A 13,132-nucleotide genomic window follows, 5' to 3' on the forward strand; every position below is an offset into this window, starting at 1 on the left:
CAAATTTCCACATCAGACTTGTGAAATGGGACCAGAAAAATCAACAATACCTGCTTCAAGGCTCAAAGATAAGAACCCTGCTCTTCTGAGATTTTTCCACATCTTCCCCATCACTGGTGTAAGATAGATATTTTATGGTGTAACAGGTATACATGGAGGAGGTTGCCCTCAGATGCCTTATTACTCTGAAGGCTCACCCCAGAGAACTGAGAGCACAGATGTAAAGAGGAGAGCACTACTAGCCCACAATGTCCCAACTACTGCTTGCTCCCCCACTGCTCAGTAGAGGTCTGCAGGAGGGCAGAAATGAGTCAGAAAGGGAGAAAGTGAATGATTGTGCTACTTCATGCATAATGCATATGTGAAATATTCAAAGGGAAGGCACTCTTGACCCTCCTGTATGGCCACATTGCATTTAACAATTTTTGTTCCTTAGATTTTCATACATGTTCCCAGTGCAGAATCAACACTAGCAAGATCTAGGCTGCTTACTTTCTTGCCACCAAATCCCATGTATTCTTATAAAGAGCATGGACAGTAAGCAAATACTCCATCTTTCTCATCTCATCAACGAGATGTGGCTGATACTGGTCTTATACAACCTTCCCCTCCTCCAGAAGTCATGACCTTTTCAAGATCCCTGGGCCTTTTATTTCCAACTTAGTGGTCTTTTTTTTTAAGATTTTATTTATTTATTTATTTGATAGACAGTGGTGAAGTCGTGATGACAAGTAGGTGAAGAGGCAGGCAGAGAGTGAGGAAGGAAAGCAGGCACCCTGCTTCACAGAAAGCCCAACACAGGGTCCAATCCTAGGACCCTGGACCACGACCTGAGCTGAAGGCAGAAGCTTTAACCCACTGAGCCACCGAGGCACCCCCCAATTTAGCTGTGTCAAATTAAGACAGAAAAAGACAAATTCAAAGGGTCCATATGGGTCCTTTGGGGAAGACACTTGTGAAAAGATGAGAGCTACAAATACATACATCTGTGGGGTTTATTTTAAAGTACACTTTTTTTTTCAGATGAGACAAGAAAATGAATCTTTCACTGTAGGAAAGAACTCAGAAGTCAGAGAATAAGTTTTAGTGCTTTGGTTTTATCAGACTCATCCTAAGGTTAATAAGAGTGTTCATGTGCCTGGCTGGCATATATAAAAGACCTAAAGATTCCCCTGGCAGTACAAAGTGTGAAAGAGGGAACTATTGAGAGGGTAGAGGGGTGTTAGGGTCTGGGAGGAGGAGGAGATAGAGCTGTGAGGTGTCTGCAATCCAAGGCACGTGAGCCTAGTCAATCAATGGTAGCATTCAATTTTGGGTCTTTCTCATGTCACCCTGCAAGACTCAGTCAGTGTCTGTCTGAGGGGGCTCCTGAAGCTTCTCTAGAAGGCACCATGATGACTGGCCATCCCTTTGGCATCTGGGTTGAGCCCTGTCATTCAGAAGCCCTCAATAAGCTCTCACTGTGACAACTTTTTTGTTCCCCCATGACGTCCCCTTGAAGACAAATCTCTTGACCTAAATTTGAAGGTAGTAACTCAGATCACTAGAGATTTGGTGTTCTTAAGAAAGGGGAAACACCTCACCCTTAATCCTCCATGCTTCTGTCTGAAGATATCTTGTAGTCTTCTTACCAGCTGGGTTAGTGGTAATACAGTCTGTGTCCTAACTTCTGTCTAGCTCAAGGTCTGTGAGATGACATACTGTTTCTCTGAAGTAGGACATTTTTGGAGCAGGTGATGTGAAATTCCAGCTCCCAGGTCAGCTGGACTTCTCTCTCCTATTGCAGCAGCCCCAAGTCAACCCAGCAAGGGACAAATGACACATTTTGGGGAACATCATCAAGAAAAAGGGAGGTAAACTTTAATGATCTTTGTTGAGATGCCTTTTCTCCTGCATAATTGTAATGACAGAACTTTAATTGAAAGCTAATTGTGGACCAAGTTACTTCTATCATGTTTGACACCCATAGCAAGATGAGTTTATCACCTACTTTTTTCAAATGCAGCCCAGATTTTTTAGTCATTTGCCAAAAATCACAAAAGTGGGTAATGAAGAAAGTGGGATTGGTCTGGACTCTCTTTTTATCACTTGCTCTTTGTGGCTTTTTCTTTTGGTGTCCAAACCAAAGCCTCAGTTGCGCCTCTATCCACATTTGAAGCTTCCCATCTGGATCACAACATACCCGATACGTTGACTTCAGATCAGATGCTGCACAGGTTAGCTGCTTCCCCCAGAACAATAAGACTTTATAAATGAAAACAATGGCAACAAAACCAACTGTGTGTTAATCTGAGAAAGGTTGCTACTCTACACAATGAATAATAGAAAGCTTAAATAAAAAAAATAAATAAAAAAGAAAGAAACAAACAAACAAAAAAGAATCGAAAGCTTACCAACAGGCAGTAAGGTGAGATGTTATGGTCAAGGGCTTTGGCACACAATCCAGTTGCCTTCATTCATTTACTTTCTCAATTGTTTATTCAGCATTAATTAAATAGTCACAGCACGTGAAGATCTAGAGCTCCTTGAGCAGCCCTCGGCTCATTTCCAAATGAGTACTACGGATATTGCCTGGAATAAAAAGAACCAAGTCCCTGTTGAGGGGACTTCATAGGGGAGCATTGAGCTTTATTTCATAGAGGAGAAATAGAAGAAACAGTGGAGAAAGTAAAAGGTGACATAGAGTCAGGTTGTACTGGTGCTAAGAAGAAGAATAAAGAAGCATATGTTGAAAAGGAGGATATTTCAAATTGGTGCTTAGTGAAGGCCTCTCTGAAGACCTGGAAGTTGAGCAGAGACACAAAGTGTGCATATATGTAGGAAGAGGTCCCAGGTGGAGGGAACAATAAGTGCTAAGGTCATGAAAATGCAAGGAGCTTGCCGTGTCCATTGACTACCTGTTGGGCCCCTGGGGTGCAGTAGTGTGAACCATGGGTGAGTGGTAGGAAAGGAAGTCTTTCAAGTAATCAGGGACCAAGTGATGTAGGACACTTGAGTGCCTGGTATTTACTTCAGAATTTATTCTAACTATAATGGAAACCACCACAGGAAGGGCATGCTAATTTAATCTTTGGAAGGAGTTAGCAAGTAGATTATTGTGGTGGTCAATGGGCCAGATCCAATGCACCTAAAGGTGCTTATTTAGTTGTTCATATGAGACGTGGTGGATTGGTCAAGAATGAGAGAAGGTATGAGAAGAGACTGCATTCCTGATGTATTTTGAAGACAGACCTTGTGGTTTTGTTGACTTGCTGGAAGAAGATAACAGAGGAAGGATAAAGAATCACATGCTGTGTTTGTCTTGAGGAACAGCATGAGGAGAAGTGCCATGCAAGGAGATGTGGAAGCCTCTAGTAGAATAGCCCTGGGGGTAAGGATTAAGCAGAGCAGTCAAGAATCAAGAGCTCAGACATAGAATTGTGAGACTTGAGGGGTCTGATTAAACTCGGAGTGGAATGTGGGTACAGGTGGATGTCTGTCTGAGGGTGAGCAAAGAGTGTGGTTGTGCAACTTTCTAGCTTTCTGACCTATGGCAAATCATTCCAAAACATTTCCCTTTACCATCAGAATGGGGACTGACTCACTCACTCAAGGAACTTGTGAGGCTACAAGTCCTAAATGAAGGCAATTAACATTTACACAAAAGAAGTATGGTACAGTGAAAGTGCTCCATGGAGGCACTGGGATTAGTAGGAGGTTCAATATAGATAAATTAACTTGGGAGAGAGAAATTGTCATCACAAATCTTCTCTCCAGGGAACATATGGGTTAATTTGTTCATCTCCACGCCCCCCGGACATACACACACACCATATTGGTATACACTTTTTTCGGCAACATTCTTTTTTTTTTTTTAATTCCTTTATTTGTTTATTTACAGCATAACAATGTTCATTGTTTTGGCATCACACCCAGTGCTCCATGCAGTATGTGCCCTCCCTATTACCCACCACCTGGTTCCTCAACCTCCCACCCCCCCCCCCTCGCCCCTTCAAAACCCTCTGGTTGTTTTTCAGAGTCCATAGTCTCTCATGGTTCATCTCCCCTTCCAATTTCCCTCAACTCCCTCTCCTCTCCATCTCCCCATGTCCTCCATGTTATTTGTTATGCTCCACAAATAAGTGAGACCATATGATACTTGACTCTCTCTGCTTGACTTATTTCACTCAGCATAATTTCTTCCAGTCCTGTCCATGTTGCTACAAAAGTTGGGTATTCATCCTTTCTAATGGAGGCATAATACTCCATTGTGTATATGTACCACATCTTCCTTATCCATTCATCCGCTGAAGGGCATCTTGGTTCTTTCCACAGTTTGACGACCGTAGCCATTGCTGCAATAAACATTGGGGTACAGATGGTCCTTCTTTTCACTACATCTGTATCTTTGGGGTAAATACCCAGCAGTGCAATTGCAGGGTCATAGGGAATTCAGCAACATTCTTGAAAGAAATTTCTTTCTCCATTGAATTGCCTTAGCAAGTTGTCAAAAATGGTTTAATCATATTCAGGTCAATTTTTGTCTTCTCTATTCTGTTCTGTTGTTGTGCATATCTATCCTTCCTTCAATGCCACAATGTCCAAATTATGGCAATTTTCTGGTAAGTTTTGGAATAGGGTGAGAATAGAGTGTGAGCCTTAAAACTGTATCCTTTCTTTCATAATTGATTTGTCTCTTTTTTTCCATTGTCTTTCCTGCATAAGTTTAGAGTTAGCCTGTCTATATCTATGAACAAATGTTGGTGGGATTTTGATTGAGATTGTTTTGAATCTATAGGCTAATTAGAAGAAATTGGCATCATCACATTATTGAGCTCTCAGTCTATGAACACACTCTGTATTTCCATGTATTTGAATCTTTTCTTACGTCTTTCATCAGTGTTTTGTGGTTTTTAGTGTATAACTCCTGCTCATATTTTGTTGTTTATACCTAAGTATTGTATATATTTAGTGCCATTTATAATTTTGAATTCCAATTTTCCATTGCAGGAACACAGGAATACTTTGGAATGTGGCCTTGTATTTTGTGACATTTCCACTCACTTATTAGTTTAGGAGGTTTTATGGAATTTGGGGGATTTTTTGATGCAAAATATAAGTATCCTGTGAACAGAGGCAGTTCTATTTCTTCCTTTCTAATAAGTATACATTTTTTTTAAAAAAATTATTATCTTATTGCACAAGCAAGGATTTTGAGTAGCATATACTATAGATTGGTGAGAGAGGATACATTTTTTAAAGATTTAATTAATTTATTTATTTGATAGAGAGCACAAGGAAGGGGAGCAGCAGGCAGAGGGAGAGGGAGAAGTGGGTTCCCCACTGAGCAGAGAGCCCAACCTGGGGCTTGGTTCCAGGACTGTGGGACCATGACCTGGGCCAACTGCAGATGCCCAACCAACTGAGCCACCCAAGTGCCCTGAAAGAGGATATTTTTGTCTTGTTCTCGATGTTAGAAGAAAGCATTTTGTCTTTTATCATGAGGAATGATATCCATCGGATTTTCATTTTTCATTTTGTTTTGTTTGTTAATATGAATAGTGTCCATTAGGTTAAAGGAGTTCTATTCTTAGTTTGGTGAATTTTTTTTTTAGTAGAAAATGGATGGTAAATATTACTGAAATGTTTTCTGCATCTATTGAAATTCGCAATATTTCTCTTACTATATCTGCTAATGCCAGGAATTAGAGTGACTGAATTTTTCCAGTGTTTGAAGAGCTTTGCATTCCTGGAGGGAACCTCACTTGCTGGTGAGGTATCATTCTTTTCATATATTGATGTAATTGCATTGTTAACATTATTGAGTATTACTGTGCTTATATCCATAGAGATTGCTTCTTTAGTCTTTTTGACTTTCTTCTTGTGTTTTTGGATGATTTTTAATTAGTAGACATAGGACTATTTATTTTGTTTCTTTTGTTTGTGAGGTTTGGTAGCTCATGTCTTTTAAGTAATTCGTTCATTTTTTCTCACTTGTTGAATTTGTAAGCCTAAAGTTCTTATATTCCTTGTTATCCTTTTAATGTCCGTGAGAAGTATTGATGTCCCTTTTTTCATTATTTATATATCAATATAAATTATCAAATTTTTGTCTTCTTTGTTTTGTTCAGTCTGATTAAAAGTTTATCATATTTATTGATCATTTCAAGCTGCTGACTTTTTGTTTCTTTGCTTTTCTCCAATTTGTTACTTCATTAACATCTGTTATAATCTTTATTATTTCCTTCCTTCTTTTTGTTTTCAGTTTCACTTGCTCTTTTCTCTTCAGATGTGAGGTGGAAATATAGATTTCTCATTTTATGTCTTTATTCTTTTCTAATATTGACATTTAATGCTATAAATTTCCTTCTAATGACTGCTCAAGCTTCATGATAAACTTTGATATGTGACATTTATTTTCAATTAATCAATATATGTTTTAATTTCCTGTGACTTTCCCTTTGATCCTTGTATACTTAGAACTTGGGGACATCTTTGTTTCATGTTTTTAATTGAGATATAATTGACATACAACTTTATATTTGTTCCAGGTGTACCACAAAATGATGCAATATTTATATATATATTGCAAAATGATGACAAGCATACTTGTCATCCCTTCCCTTACATAATTATAAATTTTTTCTTCTAATGAAGATTTTAAAAATCTATTCTGTTAGCAACTTTCAAATATTCAATACACTATAAACTATACTGTATTCACTGTACTGCAATTACATCCCCACAACTTACTTATTTTATATTGTTTTTTTGTACCATTTACCCCCCTAACCAATTTTACCCCTCACTCAGCAGCAGCCACCAATCTGTTTTCCATATCAAGGAACTTCATTTTTTTGTTGTTGTTTTGCTTTTTTAGATTCCATACATAGTGAGATCATATGGTATTTGTTTTTCTCTGTCATGCAGCTAATACCGAGTTTCCCATCACACAGAACTGTAAATACCAGCACTAGGGGAAAATAGCTTATAGAATTAATGTTTTTATTCTAATGAATTCATGATTCATTAGTATTTCAATTTTAATTTTTTTCTCTTTCCTTTACAACTAATTTCTTATTTTATCAACTCTTTTTTTTATTTTTTATTTATTTATTATTTTTTTAAATATTTCATTTATTTGACAGACAAAGATCACAAGCAGGCAAAGAGGCAGGCAGAGAGAGAGGAGGAAGCAGGTTCCCTGCCGAGCAGAGAGCCCAATGCGGGGCTCGATCCCAGGACCCTGGGATCATGACCTGAGCCGAAGGCAGAGGCTTTAACCCACTGAGCCACCCAGGCGCCCCTATCAACTCTTTTTGAAAAGTCTTTTTAAAATTTTCATGTTTACAGTTACATGCTATCATTGCATTTAATTTCGTTTATATATATAAAATATATTGTGCGTGTGTATATATATAAATATATATGTTTTTCTTTACAATTTTAGAATGTAGTTTCTTCTAACAATATACCAAAATATACCTAGCGTATTTCGCTGTTCCATACACCTATCTAATTATATTCTCTCTCTCTTTTCTTTTTAGTTTTGGACCTTTTCTAATTTGTTTAGTGTATATTTCTGTGGAGTTGTTGTTGCTGTTTTAGTGTTTCTTTTCTCATTCATCTATTCTTCTCTGGACAGAATGACAAAATGGTAAAACTTACTTCAAAAAGAAAACAAGAGGCAGTACTGACTGCCATGCCAGGGCTCTAATCAGCATGAATATAAGTAAGATGTCAGAACTAGAGTTCAGAATAACAGTTATAGGGAATAACAGTTATAAAGATTCTAATCAGGTGTGAATAAAGCACAGAAGACACCAGAGAATCCCTTTCTGGAGAAATAAAAGAAATTACAGTCTAATCAGTTGAAATTTTAAAAAGGTATTAATGAGATGCAATAAAAAATGGAGGTCCTTACTGCTAATATAAATGAGATAAAAGGGAATATATGTGATATTGAAGAAAAATGATGGGAAATAAAGACGCTGAGAAAAAGAGGTAAACTACTGGATTATGAGGGGAGAATTTGAGAAATACGTGGTAAAATAAAGCAAGATGATATTAGAATAATAGGAATCCCAGGAGAGGAAAGAAAGAGGGGGCAGAAGGTATCTTTGAGCAAATTATAGCTGAGAACTTCCCTACTCTGGGAAGGAAACAGGTGTTCATCTCCAGGAGGCACAGAGAACCGCTCCTCAAAATCAATAAAAGTAGATCCACACTTCAACATATAATAATCACTTGCAAATATCAGAGACAAAGAGAAAATCATGAAAGCACTTGGGACAAGAGGTCCTTAAACTTAAAGGGTAGAAACATTAGAGTGGCAGAAGACCTATCTACAGAGATGTGGCAGGCTAGAAAGGACTGACATGATATATTCAATGTGCTAAATGAGAAAAAAATGCAGCTAAGAATAGTTTATCCATCAAAGCTATCATTCAAAATAGAGGGAGAAACAAAGAGCTTCCAGGAAAAAAAGAAGAAAAAATCATGATCATTAAACCCGCCCTGCAGGAAATATAGGGTTGCCTGGGTGGCTCAGTGGGTTAAAGTCTCTGCCTTCGGCTCAGGTCATGATCACAGGGTCCTGGGATCGAGCCCCATATTGGGCTCTCTGCTCGACAGGGAGCCTGCTTCCTCTTCTCTCTCTCTCTCTCTCTCTCTCTCTCTCTGCCTGTCTCTCTGCCTACTTGCAATCTCTGTCTGTCAAATAAGTAAATAAAATCTTTAAAGAAAAAACAGCCCTGCAGGAAATATTAAGGGGATCCTTAGAGTGAAGAGAGAGCCCCAAAGTAACAAAGACCAGAAAGGAACAGAGGCAATATGCAGAAAAAAGTGACTTTGCTGGTAATAAAATGGCACTAAATTCTTTTCTCTCAATAGTTCCTCTGACTATAAATGGGCTAAATGACCCAATCAAAAGGCACAGGGTATCATATTGAATAAAAAACCATGACCCATAAATATGCTGTCTATGAGAGAATCATTTTAGACCCAAGTCACCTCAATATTGAAAAGGAGGGGTGGAGTACCATATATCATGCTAATGGACATCAAAAGAAAGCTGGGGTAACAATCCTTATGTCAGTCAAATGAGATCTTATTTTTATTTATTTGTTTATTATATTCAGTTAGCCAGCATGTAGTTGTGTATAACACCCAGTGCTCATCACATGTGCCTTCCTTAATACTCATCACTTTGTTACCAACCCCCCCACCCCACCCCTCTGTAACCCTCAGTTTACTTCCAGGAGTCCAGAAAAACTAGATTTTAAACCAAAGACCATAATAAGAGATGATGAAGGACACAATATCATAATTAAAGGGTCTATCCAATAAGAAGATCTAACAATTGTAAATATTTATGCCCCTAACATGGGAACTGCCAAGTATATAAGCCAATTAATAAAAAAAAAATAAAGAAACACATTAATGATAATATAATCATAGTAGGGAGCTTTAACACTCCACTGACGTCAATGGGTAGATCATCCAAAAAGACAATCAACAAGGAAACTGTGGCTTTGAATGACACACCAGACCAAATGGACTTAAAGATATATTCAAAAGATTGCATCCAAAAATGAGAATGCACATTATTTTCAAATTTACATGGAACACTCTCCAAGCATAGATCACGTTTCAGGCCACAAACAAGTCTCACCAAATTCAAAAAGATAGAAGTCATGCTATGCATCTGTTCTGACAACACTATGAAATACTATAAGGCAACAATCTAGAAAGAACACAAATACACGCAGGCTAAATAACAAGCTGCTAAACAATGGCTGGGTTAACCAAAAAATCAAAGATGAAATTTAAAAATGCATGAAGAAAAATGAAAATAAACACACAACAGTCCCAAAATCTTTGGGATGAAACCAAAACTATTCTAAAAGGGAAGATTATAGCAATTCAGGCCTATGTAAAGAACCAAAAAAAACTCAAATAAACAACCTAATGTTACACTTAAAAGAGCTAGAAAAAGAAAAACAAACAAACCCAACACTAATACAAGGAAGGAAATAACAAAGATTAGGGTAGAGATAAGCAATAGAAACTACAAAACCAACAGAACAAAACTATGAAACCAGGAGCTGTTGCTTTGAAAAGATTAACAAAATCGATAAATGTTTAGCCACTCATCAAAAAAAAAAAAATTTAAGAGAGAGATAGAGAGAAAGAGAAGATATAGAGAAGAGAGGACTCAAATAGACAAAATCAGAAATTAAAGAGGCGAAATAACAACTGACACCATCAAAATACAAAGGAATATAAGATAAGATTATGAAAAAGCATATGTCAACAAATTGGACAACTTAGAAGAAACGGATAAATTTCTAGAACCATATAACCTTGCAAAAAAAAAATTGAACAACCAATTCCTGGTAATGAAATTGAACCAGTAATAAAAAATTCCCAACAAAGTGCAGGACCAGATGGCTTCACAGGTGAATTCTGTTAAACATTTAATGAGGAGTTAATATCTATTTTTCTGAAAGGATTCCAAAAAAATAAAAGTGGAAAGAAAAGTTCCAAATTCATTCCAAGAAGCCAGCATTACCTTGATCAAAACCAAAGAAAGAGAGAAAGAAAGAAAGAGGAAAGGAAGGGGAAAAAATACAGGCCAATATCCATGATGAATATAGATGCAAATATCCTCAAAAAATATTAGCAAACTGAATCTAAACAGGCATTGAAAAATCATTTACCACAATCAACGGAGATCTATTCTGGGGATGCAAACATGGTTCAATATTTGCAAATCAATCAATGTGGTCTATCACATACACAGGAGAAAGGATAAAAACTATGGGATCATTTCAATAGGTACAGAAAAAGCACTTCACAAAATACATCTATTCGTGATAAACACCTTCAACAATGTAGATTTATAGGGAACATACCTCAACATAATGAAGGCCATCTAGGAAAAACCATACCTAACATCATACTCATTGTTGACAAATGGAGAGTTTTCCCCGAAGAGCAGAAACAAAACAAGGATGCCCACTGTCATCACTTTTATCCAGCTTAGTACTGGAGTACTAGCCATAGCAATCAGATCAGGAAGAGGAATAAAAGGTATCCAAATTCATAAAGAAGAAGTAAAACTTTTGCTATGTGTGGATGACGTGATACTATACACAGAAAACCCAAAAGGAGTCCACATAAAAACTGGTAAAACTGGTCATGAATTCAATAAAGGCACAAGATACAAAATTAATAGACAGAAATCTGTCACATTTCTGTATACTGATAATGAAATGGTAGAAAGAGAAATTATGAAAATGATCCTATTTACAATTGCACCAAACAGAATAAAATAACTAGAAATAAACCTAACCAAAGATGTAAAAGGTCTGCACTCTGAAAACTATAAAAAACTGAAAAGATATTGAAGATGGCACCAAAAAATGGAAAGATATACCCCATTCATTGGTAGGAAAATTTAACAAGGCAATTTACAGATCCAATGCAAACCTTCTCAAAATCCCAGTGAACCGTCCTAAAATTAAAACCCTAAAACAATCTTAAAATCCTAAAAATGGAACCACAAAAGACCTTGAATAGCAAAGCAATTGAGAGAAGAGCAAAGCTAAAGCTATCACAATTCCAGACTTCAAGAAATACTAGAAGGTGCAGTAATCAAAACACTATGGTACGGGAACAAAAATAGACACATAGATAAACAGAACAGAGTGGAAATCCCAGAAGTAAACCCAGGATTCTATAGCCAATCTTTGACAAAACAGTAAGAATATGCAATGGGAAAAAGACAATCCCTTCAACAAATAGTCCTGGGAAAACTGAACAGCTACAAGCAAAAGAAAGAAACTGGCCCACTCACATCAAAATAAACTCAAAATGGATTACAGACCTAAATGTGAAACCTGAAACCCATAAAAAACCTAGAAGAGAGCACAGGCAGTAAAGTCTCTGATATAAACTATAGCAACATTTTTCTAGATATGTCTCCTGAGGGAGGGAAAACAAAAGCAAAAATAAACAATTGGGACCACATCGAAGTAGAAATTTTGCAGTTAAAGAAACCATCAACAGAACAGAAAGACAACTGACAAAATAAAAGCTATTTGCTAATGACAGATCTGATGACGGCTTAGTATCCAAACATATAATGAACTCAACTCAACTCCCAAAAACAAACCCAAATAATTTGATTTAAAAATGAGCAGAAGAAATGAACAGACATTTCTTCAGAGATATATAGATGTCCAAAAGCATATAAAAATTGCTCAATATCATTAATCATCAGAGAATAGAAATCCAAGCTAAAATGAAATATCACCTTATAACGTTCAGAACAAAACAAAGCAAAAGAAAACAAAAAAGCAATAAGCAGCAAGTGTTGCTGAGGATATGGAGAAAAGAAACTCACATGCATTGTTGGTGCAAATGCAAACTGGCGTAGTCACTGTCAAAAACAGTATGGCATTTCTTCAAAAAATTAGACATAGCACTACCAGATGATCAAATAAGTCCACTGACGGGTATTTACACAAAGAAAATAAAACACTAATTCAAAACACCTTAATATTTTTTGAATCATTATTTACATTAGCTAACAACCCATGTATCTATGCAGAGAAGATTTGGTATACATGGGAGAAAAAAAAGTGGCAGAGGAATAGGGGACCCTATTTTAACCAATCCCGTGAATTAAGCTGGATATCTACCGAACTATTCTGAACACCCACAAAACCAGCCTGAGATGTAAGAAGATATATCTGGATCTCTATAAACAAAATATCTCCAGTGGATGGTCTTGAGGTATGAAGCAGGGAACCATGATTATGGGGGCAGATATCAGAAGATAAAGGGAAGGGGGAGGGAGCCTGCATAAACATGTCCTAGATAACACTGGAGCACAAAAGCCTCCCATGCTGGGGACAAGTTACAGACTCACAGACTGGTAGTGGAAGGGGAAGGACTTTAGGGAAGCCCCCAAACAGGAACCTGGAACTGTAAGTGAACAGGTATAAACAGGGGGCAGCTTGTAGTTTTAGGGGCCCAAAGGGCAAAGACATGCCCAGACCTGGGAGCAACAGCTGGGAGTGTTGCTGTAGGGCACACAACCCAGGAGACTGAGGGTTTTTGCAGCACTGAAAGAATGAAGAGAGTG

This window comes from Meles meles, chromosome 3, assembly GCF_922984935.1.
Source record: "Meles meles chromosome 3, mMelMel3.1 paternal haplotype, whole genome shotgun sequence".
NCBI classification, from domain to species: Eukaryota; Metazoa; Chordata; class Mammalia; order Carnivora; family Mustelidae; genus Meles; species Meles meles.